Source organism: Trifolium pratense, linkage group LG2, assembly GCF_020283565.1.
Source record: "Trifolium pratense cultivar HEN17-A07 linkage group LG2, ARS_RC_1.1, whole genome shotgun sequence".
Taxonomy (NCBI): Eukaryota; Viridiplantae; Streptophyta; class Magnoliopsida; order Fabales; family Fabaceae; genus Trifolium; species Trifolium pratense.
In genome coordinates, this window is record NC_060060.1 from 70,075,927 (window position 1) to 70,089,356 (window position 13,430).

The 13,430-nt window shown below is 30.6% G+C and overlaps 2 long non-coding RNA genes across 2 annotated transcripts; both read left to right on the forward strand.

Annotated features, from left to right (window-relative positions):
• The first annotated feature begins 1,376 nt into the window (after nucleotides 1-1,376).
• Nucleotides 1,377-3,813, forward strand: LOC123910187. Its single transcript, XR_006810146.1, has 3 exons — nucleotides 1,377-1,616; nucleotides 2,453-2,500; nucleotides 3,553-3,813. It is a non-coding gene; the product is annotated as an uncharacterized LOC123910187 (long non-coding RNA).
• A 3,853-nt stretch (nucleotides 3,814-7,666) lies between these two features.
• LOC123911029 lies at nucleotides 7,667-9,989 on the forward strand. The gene is made up of 3 exons (XR_006810369.1): nucleotides 7,667-7,906; nucleotides 8,743-8,790; nucleotides 9,843-9,989. It is a non-coding gene; the product is annotated as an uncharacterized LOC123911029 (long non-coding RNA).
• The last annotated feature ends 3,441 nt before the right edge of the window (nucleotides 9,990-13,430 follow it).

The following is a 13,430-nucleotide window of genomic DNA, read 5'->3' on the forward strand; positions in this document are numbered from 1 at the left end:
AATCTAGCTCATGTCCCTCGGTGTCCCTAAATTGAGCTTATGTCCCTCGATGTCCCTAAATTGAGCTTATGACCCTCGATGTCCCTAAATTGAGCTAATGCCCCTCGATGTCCCAAATATGAGCTTATGTCCCTCGGTGTCCCTAAAATGAGATTATGTCCCTCGGTGTCCCGAAATTAAGCTTATGTCCCTCAACGTCCCTAAAATGAGCTTATGTCCTTCGATGTCCCTAAATTGAGCTCATGTCCCTCGTTGTCCCTAAATTGAACTTATGTCCCTCTGTGTCCCTAAATTGAGCTTATGTCCCACGATGTCCTTAAATTGAGCTTATGACCCTCGATGTCCCTAAATTGAGCTAATGCCCCTCGATGTCCCAAATATGAGCTTATGTCCCTCAACGTCCCTAAAATGAGCTTATGTCCTTCGATGTCCCTAAATTGAGCTCATGTCCCTCGTTGTCCCTAAATTGAACTTATGTCCCTCTGTGTCCCTAAATTGAGCTTATGTCCCACGATGTCCCTAAATTGAGCTTATGACCCTCGATGTCCCTAACCCACGATACCTAAACACTAACACAAATTCATGCAAGCATTCAAGTAACCTATACTTCACTCACTTTTCAAAGTTAGGAAATCAAAACAACACAAGAAAAATGAACATTGCATAGCAACAATTCATATTCACATTTATTCTAGCCCTAGTAAACACAAGAAGGCAAGTGTAACACCCCAAATTTTATAAACTAGTATTTTCTTTATATTATTAATTTTAGTATTTTTTAAAATTAATTTGATCATTTAGTTATATTTTAATAATAATTTGTGAAAATAATATATTCAATGAGTATACAATATCATGTTAGTTTCTCTAAAGTGTGAGAATGTTTAAGTAATTATTTTCTTAGAAATGAACTTTAGATAAAGGAAACCTATAAATCTAATATATTAATTTAGTGTAAGCTATGGTTGAAATTTCAGAACTAGTAGTGTAAAAGTATACACCCTTAAAAATAAATAGTTTATAAAAATATTGTGATACCTAATATTTCCGAATTATTTTAGGTGTGCTTTGATAGTATTTTTACCTTGTGTAGACTGATAATTAATATTTTTTCTAGACTGTGAGTTTAACAAAAGTAATTTTAGAAATCAATCATAAAATATTTTAGTAGGCTATGATAAAAGTTTGGGCTTAAAATTCTACCGAATTTCGAACAGTAGTTTACTCAACAGTATAAATTTTTATCCCAAAAAAAAATAAAAGAAAAATATTTTTGAGATCACAAAAATATCTACGTAAAGATAGTGTCATTAATTTTATCATTCATGTTATTAAAATAAAATGAAAAAAAATTAAATAAAAGTTAAGAGATAAGAATGAATGTTTAAGAATAACACATATGCATGAAATGGTGGCTTAATTTTCCTCCACAAGTATAAGTGAAAACGTGGGCTTAAGTGAAAGTAAAAACGTGGTTTAACTTTCTACACAAATGGAAGTGAAAATGTGGTCTCCTAATTGTCCACACAAATCATTCAAACTCTCCTATAAATAGCAACCATCTCCTCACTAATTCTTCACACCAGCTCTGCTCTCCCTCTCTGCATACAATTGAAGTCAGTAACTTCTTTCTTATTCTCTCTTTGTTCTTTTGTTTGTTTTCTTTTAATTCCCTTTTTTTCCATTTCTTATTTATATTAGCTTAGTTTCATAAATTCTTTCATCTTTTCATTAGCCTAGCATCTGTTACATATACATGAGCCTTTCCACAAAATTCCATGAAGAACAAATGATCTTAGCTATGAAAACTAGGCAATACCTGGAATCATGATCATGTACTCCAAGAATGATGAAATTCCATTTCTCTTGTTTTGCTTTTAATTATGTCTTGTGATTAGGAACAGTTGTGTCTAGAGTTGATTTCTAAAAGAAAAACAAAGCTTTGATATTCATGATTTGAAGGGATAATCATGTTGAAACTCATAGTCATGAATATTTAGTTGATAATGTCTAACTAAAATTTGATTCAAGCTGTTAATTTCCAAACTTAAGCTTAATTTAAACAAACTTCCGATCCCCTGTACTCTAGTTCATACTGATGCATTACTTTCCTCACTTAACTATATATTCTTCTCTATAATCATTCGGTTTATTTCCTCTCTCATTTCTTACCTTTTAATTTTAATGCAAATGATTTCATATCTAAACCAATTTAGGAACCGGTAGACAAACTGGAACATGATACTTAATATGTATTTTGTTTGCATGATCTTAAGTCATATACACGCTTAAAAATATACATAGGAAACAAATGACATACAAGTTTCTTTATTAATAATACTGTGTTTGATTTCTATATATTTCTAGTATATGAACTTGAATTTAACACTTTAAAGACTATTAATTATAAGTATAGTTAGTTAAGAAATAGTTGTTTTTGATGAGTTAATAGGTGTCCTAGATGAAGGTGATTGCTCGAGTTATTTTGGAAAGCTTCGAGGTAAGGGGAATCGCTAATAATAAGTTTCGATGAGCACAAGAAATGTGTTACTTGTATATATATTATTAGTTATAACTAGGGGTGTGTTCTTTATATAGTAATTTATATTCATTAAGGTATATGCAAAATGTTAAATGATGAGTGATTGATTTTAGTTTGATTATATGTGTGAATAAATCTTCTGCAATATATGATTTGAAAATGTTCATGTGCTTGAGTGTTTATGGTGAAAGTTTGAGGTGATCTCATAAGTTGTATGGTGAGTTTTGAGGATTAATATGTCTAAGTTTGACATTGACAAAGAAAAATTAAGTTGAAGAGTTAAATAATTAATCACCTTTGATAGGTGAAGAGCAAAACAGGGTGTTTCTTACAGTACTATAATGTATGTAAGACTGAGGATAGGTTCGGCTGGGTCGCCTCAAGACCTAATGGGGATCACCGGCGTTTTGAACTCCTACCAATAGTCAGAGATAGCCACTCTGACTGGAGGAAATCATATAACCCGACGTGGTGAAACCTGACTGTGCAGGACTATCTATAATAAGGTGTAGCGCTCGGGCCAGAATGGTTGAGACATATTTGATATATGTTGATTTGCAAACGACCATGTTATGGCAGTTGAAACGGCCTTACGCTCATAATAGAGGTCTCCATGGAGTAGGTTGAATAAAGATAATACTAATCAAATTAGAAGACTAACTTCGAGTGAAGAATTATGATTAGATTTTATATACATTTTAAATGATTCAATTTCGATGTTTGATATATTTGATGATTGATATATTTGACGATTGATATATTTGATTTTCCTTGTCTGACTAATTGTTGATTAGTGATGATGATATAATGTTTGTGTAATTCACTTTGTGATTATTTGACTATATGTGACTATTTGACTACTTGATTCTATTTAATTAAATACATGATTAGATACTCAGTTATGTATATATACTATTAAATAAATGTATATACTTGTATAATATTATCTGTAACCTTGTGACATCATCACGATGGTAACTTGTGTACGAGTGATTCACCCCTTACAACAGTTAGTGCAGGATTCTAAGGCCTCAAGTTGAAGTTCATTGAGAAAAGGAAAACGTGATTGTGAGAGACATTAATTATAATACAAGGACCGTTAGTGTTGATTAGTGATCTAGTTTATTTTTGGAGTCCGAAGAGAAAGATCTCTTTGATATGTATTGATGACGTCATTGGACTGGATGACAGGCATCTGTGGTGTTTGATCAGCTCGTGATTATTTGTGGGTTAGAGTCTTTTGTAGGAATTTATCTTTTTATCATTTTAAATTGAAAAATTGTACGATACTTATGTGAGATGGAAATGTTTTAGATTTAAAAATCCTTTGAGCAAAATTACTAGATGATTGTTTGATATAAGTGATGCATATTATTTATGGGCTTACTTTAAATTTATATAAAGAGAATTTTGAAAACTTTCTTAAATAAAAATAATAGTACTTATATTCGAGAACATTTCTCACTTATTACTTTTCCTTTACAAAAAAATAAACCAGCATAATTTTATTTGCTTGTATTTAAGCATTTAAATTTGGGTAGAGAACTGTGACGCTCTTCTTTTCAGTCCCTGAAAAGGGGGTGTTACAATTAGTGGTATCAGAGCTGGTCGAGTCTTTCGGGAGTCTTTGGGGAATAGGTTCATTATGCTTTTGTTGTGCATCTATGTTTGCTTTTGTTATGTGATCTTTGTTTGCTTTTGTGGTGTGATCTTTGTTCGAACTTGTTGGATTAATTGTAGTTAAGATAAAAGTGTTTTCATTCTAAGTTTGTATATGGGGTATAAGGATGGTCTAATCGTAATGGAAATTTTGTGAGTCATTTTAGTGCAGATGATGACAACATGGATATATGTCAGAATGAGTAGAACTCCTGATGATTAGTCAATTTTCTTTTTCTAAGTAGATTAAGGAACTACATTGAAAGATTTTGATACTTTAAATTATTGAGAATATAGTTGGTTGACTAGTATGGATAAATAGATAATAATGGGATCTAATGATTTTTCTATATGCATAATTAGTTCATAGAGAATGAGTAATAATAGGAAATCATAGAAATATCTTAGAATGTTTAGGGAAACATTAATTTTATATGACTAATAATTATGATAATGTTATGATAGACTTAGAGTATAGTAAGGTCTTGCTTGTTTGAGAGTCTTATGGATTAAAGTTTTACTTCACTAAGAGAATCAATGGTCATATATGTAGGTGATTATGTAGTTCAAGAATATGTAACATTGTGTTAGCTTATGGCTAGTTGAATAATATGTGAGCATGGAATTTAGTAGACTTTAGCGCGGATGCCAATTTTTAGAAATGGTATTACGATAAGGAGAAAAAAAAAAATCATAGTAAATCCTAAAAAAAAATTTAAGTAATAGTTTGTTAAGGTAAAATTATAGGGACATGAGATTTTGCTTTGCTAGTCTTTCTTTTTGATGGTATAGGATTCCTTATGTTTTTTTTTTAGTTATTAGGCTAACTGTCGCGTTGCTGCATTTTGTGGTTAGGGAAGTACAAATTGATTGTTTTGGTTTCTAGTATGGTGTATTGGTTTTGCTATGTTTTGTTTGTCATGCTATACTTGCACAAATTTTGTTTCTTGTTGTGTTTTCCCTATTATAGGCACTTATTGTAGTTATGTAAGAATTATTATAAATAAAATTGTGTTGTTTCAAAATTTTAAGAAAATAAATAAATTAAGACTCATAGTTAAGGTTAATTATGTTAAAATTGGAAGAGTGTGTCTATGGTCAATTTTACTTTGGAGTAAGTTATGTGAAAACAAACTAGTTCTATAGAATGAACCAATACAAGACTATTAGAGTAAAATTTTAGAATTGATGAAATATGATTATTTTGATAAGTGAAAATAAAATATATTTTACCATGAGTTTGAGGTATTTGATTGTGGTTTATTTTAGAAAGTTTAATTTTAGTTATTAAGAATATGATTGAATACTTTTAGTTGGAAAATATAGCACACACTTGTTGCAAATATAGATAGATTATATTACAAAAAAAAAAAAAAAAAGAGTAGATTTTATTTTTTTTAGAAAAGAAAAAGTGGGTAGATTTAGGGTTAGTTGTAAGAACTATAGTTGACAAAAGAATTTCTATTGGATAGTATGGTTAAGGGATGATATCTAAGTAAGTATGAAGACTTGAGCTTCAAGTAATGATATAGTAAATAATAAGTTTTGAGGAGAGTGAAACAATATAAGTGGAGGTTTTAATATCGAAATGGTGTTGTGGTTTAAGTTGAGTGGATCACTTTGGAATAGTGGAGAAGATATAGTAGGTATATATTAATCCTATGAACTTCTTCTTAGAAGAAGAATCTTTATTTTAGTTTTGGATGAAACTTTAGTTTCTACCAAGATAGAATTATAATATAAGCAGGACTAATCTTTTGATATAATTTTAATGGTATAGAAAGAGTTTGTGTGGTATATAGGAAAAACATATCAGCCTATACATAAATTGTCCTACCTTTAGTTGGATTTCTACAAGTGGAAGTGAGATTGGTTCTTTGGATTAATTGATTCTTAGATTGTATACCAAGTTTAGGAAGGAAAAAAAAAAGAAGTTGGGAGACTGAAAAATATTGATCGGATTATGAATTTTGATTTAGATATTAGAAATTTTCAATACATAGAATTGTGATTAATTTTACAAGTGTAGAATGAACTTGCGTGGCATCTAAGTTTGAAACTTTAGCCTTATATAACAAAGATAAGAAAGTTGAAAGTATAGTGATTGGACTAGGAACTTTATTTGTAGATTAGAAAATTGCTAAGATTTAGAAATGTAGTTAAGATATAAATACATATATTTTTGAAGATAAATGTGAATTCAAAAATTAGTTATGGAAGTTGAACTTATAGGAATGAATTTTATAAGTAGTATAGAGAATAGTGATAGTTAAGTTTTGATTACACTATATGATGTTTGAAAGACTTATATCTAATGCTAAGAATAGTAAATAGTACTATGGTCGCTGATATTCAATGTCAAGAACGGTAATGATAATATGATTTTAGTGTTAAGATAAATGATTTTTTTAAAGATTATTAATAGTAGACTAGAAATAGTGAAGTCAAAATTTTTATGATAAGTTTACTAGGTAGGTAGGGCTGTACTTGAAGTTTGATCTTTTTGGGGTGAGTTTAGATTTTAAATGTGTATAAAAGAAATTTTAAGTTTTGATTGTAATTTTAGCAAGGCTATAGAAAATCATAGGAACATGATATATTAAAAGTTAAGTCTATTATATTTATCAAATGAATTCTTAGAGAAGTATCTATCTTTATTATTATTATTTTTGGGTAAGGAGATTATGTACATATGCTCTTAATTATATAATTCGAAGTTACTAAATTTCTCTAACTATAAGATAGTTGTCATAAATTTCTTTCATTACAAATTTCGAGGACGAAATTTTTTTTTAAGAGGGGTAGTAATGTAACACCCCAAATTTTATAAACTAGTATTTTCTTTATATTATTAATTTTAGTATTTTTTAAAATTAATTTGATCATTTAGTTATATTTTAATAATAATTTGTGAAAATAATATATTCAATGAGTATACAATATCATGTTAGTTTCTCTAAAGTGTGAGAATGTTTAAGTAATTATTTTCTTAGAAATGAACTTTAGATAAAGGAAACCTATAAATCTAATATATTAATTTAGTGTAAGCTATGGTTGAAATTTCAGAACTAGTAGTGTAAAAGTATACACCCTTAAAAATAAATAGTTTATAAAAATATTGTGATACCTAATATTTCCGAATTATTTTAGGTGTGCTTTGATAGTATTTTTACCTTGTGTAGACTGATAATTAATATTTTTTCTAGACTGTGAGTTTAACAAAAGTAATTTTAGAAATCAATCATAAAATATTTTAGTAGGCTATGATAAAAGTTTGGGCTTAAAATTCTACCGAATTTCGAACAGTAGTTTACTCAACAGTATAAATTTTTATCCCAAAAAAAAATAAAAGAAAAATATTTTTGAGATCACAAAAATATCTACGTAAAGATAGTGTCATTAATTTTATCATTCATGTTATTAAAATAAAATGAAAAAAAATTAAATAAAAGTTAAGAGATAAGAATGAATGTTTAAGAATAACACATATGCATGAAATGGTGGCTTAATTTTCCTCCACAAGTATAAGTGAAAACGTGGGCTTAAGTGAAAGTAAAAACGTGGTTTAACTTTCTACACAAATGGAAGTGAAAATGTGGTCTCCTAATTGTCCACACAAATCATTCAAACTCTCCTATAAATAGCAACCATCTCCTCACTAATTCTTCACACCAGCTCTGCTCTCCCTCTCTGCATACAATTGAAGTCAGTAACTTCTTTCTTATTCTCTCTTTGTTCTTTTGTTTGTTTTCTTTTAATTCCCTTTTTTTCCATTTCTTATTTATATTAGCTTAGTTTCATAAATTCTTTCATCTTTTCATTAGCCTAGCATCTGTTACATATACATGAGCCTTTCCACAAAATTCCATGAAGAACAAATGATCTTAGCTATGAAAACTAGGCAATACCTGGAATCATGATCATGTACTCCAAGAATGATGAAATTCCATTTCTCTTGTTTTGCTTTTAATTATGTCTTGTGATTAGGAACAGTTGTGTCTAGAGTTGATTTCTAAAAGAAAAACAAAGCTTTGATATTCATGATTTGAAGGGATAATCATGTTGAAACTCATAGTCATGAATATTTAGTTGATAATGTCTAACTAAAATTTGATTCAAGCTGTTAATTTCCAAACTTAAGCTTAATTTAAACAAACTTCCGATCCCCTGTACTCTAGTTCATACTGATGCATTACTTTCCTCACTTAACTATATATTCTTCTCTATAATCATTCGGTTTATTTCCTCTCTCATTTCTTACCTTTTAATTTTAATGCAAATGATTTCATATCTAAACCAATTTAGGAACCGGTAGACAAACTGGAACATGATACTTAATATGTATTTTGTTTGCATGATCTTAAGTCATATACACGCTTAAAAATATACATAGGAAACAAATGACATACAAGTTTCTTTATTAATAATACTGTGTTTGATTTCTATATATTTCTAGTATATGAACTTGAATTTAACACTTTAAAGACTATTAATTATAAGTATAGTTAGTTAAGAAATAGTTGTTTTTGATGAGTTAATAGGTGTCCTAGATGAAGGTGATTGCTCGAGTTATTTTGGAAAGCTTCGAGGTAAGGGGAATCGCTAATAATAAGTTTCGATGAGCACAAGAAATGTGTTACTTGTATATATATTATTAGTTATAACTAGGGGTGTGTTCTTTATATAGTAATTTATATTCATTAAGGTATATGCAAAATGTTAAATGATGAGTGATTGATTTTAGTTTGATTATATGTGTGAATAAATCTTCTGCAATATATGATTTGAAAATGTTCATGTGCTTGAGTGTTTATGGTGAAAGTTTGAGGTGATCTCATAAGTTGTATGGTGAGTTTTGAGGATTAATATGTCTAAGTTTGACATTGACAAAGAAAAATTAAGTTGAAGAGTTAAATAATTAATCACCTTTGATAGGTGAAGAGCAAAACAGGGTGTTTCTTACAGTACTATAATGTATGTAAGACTGAGGATAGGTTCGGCTGGGTCGCCTCAAGACCTAATGGGGATCACCGGCGTTTTGAACTCCTACCAATAGTCAGAGATAGCCACTCTGACTGGAGGAAATCATATAACCCGACGTGGTGAAACCTGACTGTGCAGGACTATCTATAATAAGGTGTAGCGCTCGGGCCAGAATGGTTGAGACATATTTGATATATGTTGATTTGCAAACGACCATGTTATGGCAGTTGAAACGGCCTTACGCTCATAATAGAGGTCTCCATGGAGTAGGTTGAATAAAGATAATACTAATCAAATTAGAAGACTAACTTCGAGTGAAGAATTATGATTAGATTTTATATACATTTTAAATGATTCAATTTCGATGTTTGATATATTTGATGATTGATATATTTGACGATTGATATATTTGATTTTCCTTGTCTGACTAATTGTTGATTAGTGATGATGATATAATGTTTGTGTAATTCACTTTGTGATTATTTGACTATATGTGACTATTTGACTACTTGATTCTATTTAATTAAATACATGATTAGATACTCAGTTATGTATATATACTATTAAATAAATGTATATACTTGTATAATATTATCTGTAACCTTGTGACATCATCACGATGGTAACTTGTGTACGAGTGATTCACCCCTTACAACAGTTAGTGCAGGATTCTAAGGCCTCAAGTTGAAGTTCATTGAGAAAAGGAAAACGTGATTGTGAGAGACATTAATTATAATACAAGGACCGTTAGTGTTGATTAGTGATCTAGTTTATTTTTGGAGTCCGAAGAGAAAGATCTCTTTGATATGTATGAAGGAAAATTGATACGATAAAAGCAGCGGAATTTTAAAATTTTCCTTTTGTGATCCTTACGAATGGTCATGAATTGTGTTTAGAGTTTTACCTTTTGGTTCGAAAACTCCCTTTAAATCACGAACGGCTATCGAACACTTCGAATCACGAACAAGGTCACGAACAAGAACCTCGAACCGTCACGAACAAGGTCACCACCAAGTCACCAACGAATTTGATCACAAGCGTTAAAGGTATAACGCCTCTAGCCAGTCCACACGAACAACAACCTTCAATGGAGTGCTAGCTCCAATGGTTTGAAGGGTTAGGAGAAAGGAGGCACAAAATAAGGATTAGGGTTTTTCACAAAAACTCTAGAAAGGTGATTAGGGTTTCTCAAGAGAGGAGAGAACAAAGGCTCATGAGAATGAGTAACAAAAGTGTGTAACTTTTTCTCCTTACCACAAGGGTTCTATTTATAGAACCACTTGCCATGGCAAAATTACACTAAAGCCCTTTTAACTAAATGGGCTATAGTGGGCGCCATTCTCATGTAAATATGTCTAGTACATATTTGCACCCCCTTCTTGCTACATCATACCATATGATGTAATGCTCATTTTAATTACCATAATACCCTTATCATATTTCCTTATTTCTCCAAGGTGCACCGTACCTTACGGTGTTCCAATCTCACTAGATTGTTCTTATGTGTGTGACCCTGTAGGTTTCCGTAACATTGACAATTATAATAAATCACTATTTATTACAATAAACAGTGAGCGGTATCTAGCAACACATCACTGCTACTCAAGTTACGAGAAATTAACATGTGATCTAAACATAACCTCTTGTGATAATATCAGTGTGTATAATTACCCCTTTGCCCTTTATGTCTATATTGAACACAAAACATACTTGGTGTCATCTTTGTCCAGTTCAATATTGGGCCCATGACATTTATCCTGTTATGCAGGATTGACAAATTCCATCTAGGTCACTACTGTCCCTCAGCATGCTTTGTGAAGTACCCATCAACTGCCTTTATGGTTATCCTGTTACGGATAACGTTAGATCAGCAACAAAGTACTTGACTCCACATCTAGGGTACAAAGTGGTTTCAGGTCTAAGGGCGGTTTACACCATTATCACCATGAGAGTAACTTATGACACTTTGCATAACTTTGCATGTAGTACTCTCATAGCGGGTCAATCCAGTATAAATATTACTCCTAATATTTATACCTACGTCAAGACTTGATAACTCCTTATCCCATGATCCATGAGATGTGATCATCAGTCTATCTTCATAATAGTCTTTATGCTTTTAAGGTTATCCCCTTTACCTTAAAGCTCGACTACAGATACTTTAAGAATAGTGTCCTTATGTTTAATATTATCTCATGATTAAGTCACACTTAATTATTAAACGGACTTTCTATTCTAGGGACTTCATTATTTTGCAACCTTACAAATATAATAAAGAAATGCCATATTTATATTCAAACTCCTAAAGCAAATACTATGAAAATAGATTGGCTCTTAGGGCTTACTCCAACAATCTCCCACTAGCACTAAAGCCAATCTAGGTTTCTCTTAATACCTATAGACTTAGTATGCCCATCACGCTTCAACTGCGCAAGAGGCTTTGTTAGTGGATAAGGAACTATTTCCTATGTTGGTATCTTACGTATCTTTCAACGTTCTATTTCGATCTCTATCGAAATATATAAGTGTCTAAGTATATTCATGAATCGTCGGTGAGATCTATTTTCAAGTGTTCTTGCAAGATTAAACTATTACCATCACTAATGTGATTAATGTGACTTGTAACACCGGAAACATATCTTTAGCTCAATCATGAGCCAAACGATCCAATCTTAAATACTCAACTTATTTAACTGAAACAAACATATTACGAAGCTTATCTTATAGCTTTCAATGCTTGTATTCAGCCATGATATACAATACATTGGTATGGAAACTTCCTTCATTATAACTTCCTTATAATGATCCTTCCCATACCTATCTATTTCAAGAAATAGGCCTTAGTTCCTTTAAGGTCCTTAGGGATATTCTTGAAGGTAAGTTAGTGTCAAACACTAATTTCAATTTTGGTACATAGGTTATTCCTAACTCTTTAGGAATTCTTGCCTAAGTGTTTCATCAAGAGTTATTTTCTTAGTCATGTCTCACATGTATAAGAAAAATGTCTTGATGATTAATATGATATCAGATATTATCACTCCCACTAAAACTTTGTATGCACAAGATTTATATTTGTCCTTCATTTGTTTTCCACAAAACTTTCAAAAGGAACAAATATTCAAATTTATTCGATCTAATCAAAGTTAGATAGGTTTGTCCTTGTTAATTTGTTTTCATAAAACTTCATAAAAGGAACAAACAATAATTTAATTTTCTGAGAACTCTATCTAATCAAAATTAGATAGCTACAAGTTATATACCTTTCTAGCATCATTTGGATCAACAAAACCCTTACGTATATGTCCAACGCATATATATGAGGTCATTCCAATTAAGGAATGCAACTTTGTTATCCATCTACCAAAACATGTAGTACAACATTTAGCAGAAGCAATCAAATATTATAAGGTATTCTTAATACCATCCATATCAGTGTTCAAAAAGAATACTCACTTTCATCGTATGAGTCTTACTCATCTTGAAGACATAACCATTATCTACATAAGGTTAGTGTATATGGATTCTGTATGAGATTTCATGGCATTTAGCCACTTCTCATAATCTAGATCGTCTTACGACCTTTTAGAAAGTCAAAGACTCATCTTCCATGAGAATCATATCACATTGCTGAGTCATGATAAAACCATACCTTGTAGCCATATGTGATATGTTAGACTTATCTTGGATTTGTGCAACTTTAAAACAATGGTTCTTCAACAACCTTGAGGAACCGGTTTGCATTCCCTTTTAAATAAATATGTTTTGTGGTACTTGAATTTATTCAAGTTCTATATCACTCCCACTGTCTCTTTTAGAGACACACTCCCACTAGAGGAATGTTTCAAACCTAGCAACAAAACAACCTTTTGTCCTTAAGAGTGATATAGGACCAATATCCCTTTCTTTAGGATATTTCCACTTATTCATTCATTCATTTGGAATTAGATTTATCTAATAAATTTTAATCCAAAATTCTCATAAAGACAAACTTGGTACTCTTACCTCCATATCGCATATGGTGTCTTTATGATCATTTTAAAAGGGAACTAATTGTGGGTGAAGATTAATTATAAGTAAAGAGATTTATAGAAAGAGTCAATATATAATTAAACTATCCTTAAATCATGTCAAACATGATGTGATAAAATAGTTATTATAGTCTTTTAATTAAGTATTTACTGATATGACTCATTCATATAACTTAAATACTTTTGTCGAGTTCTATTTTCTTCATTGTTGAATTTCT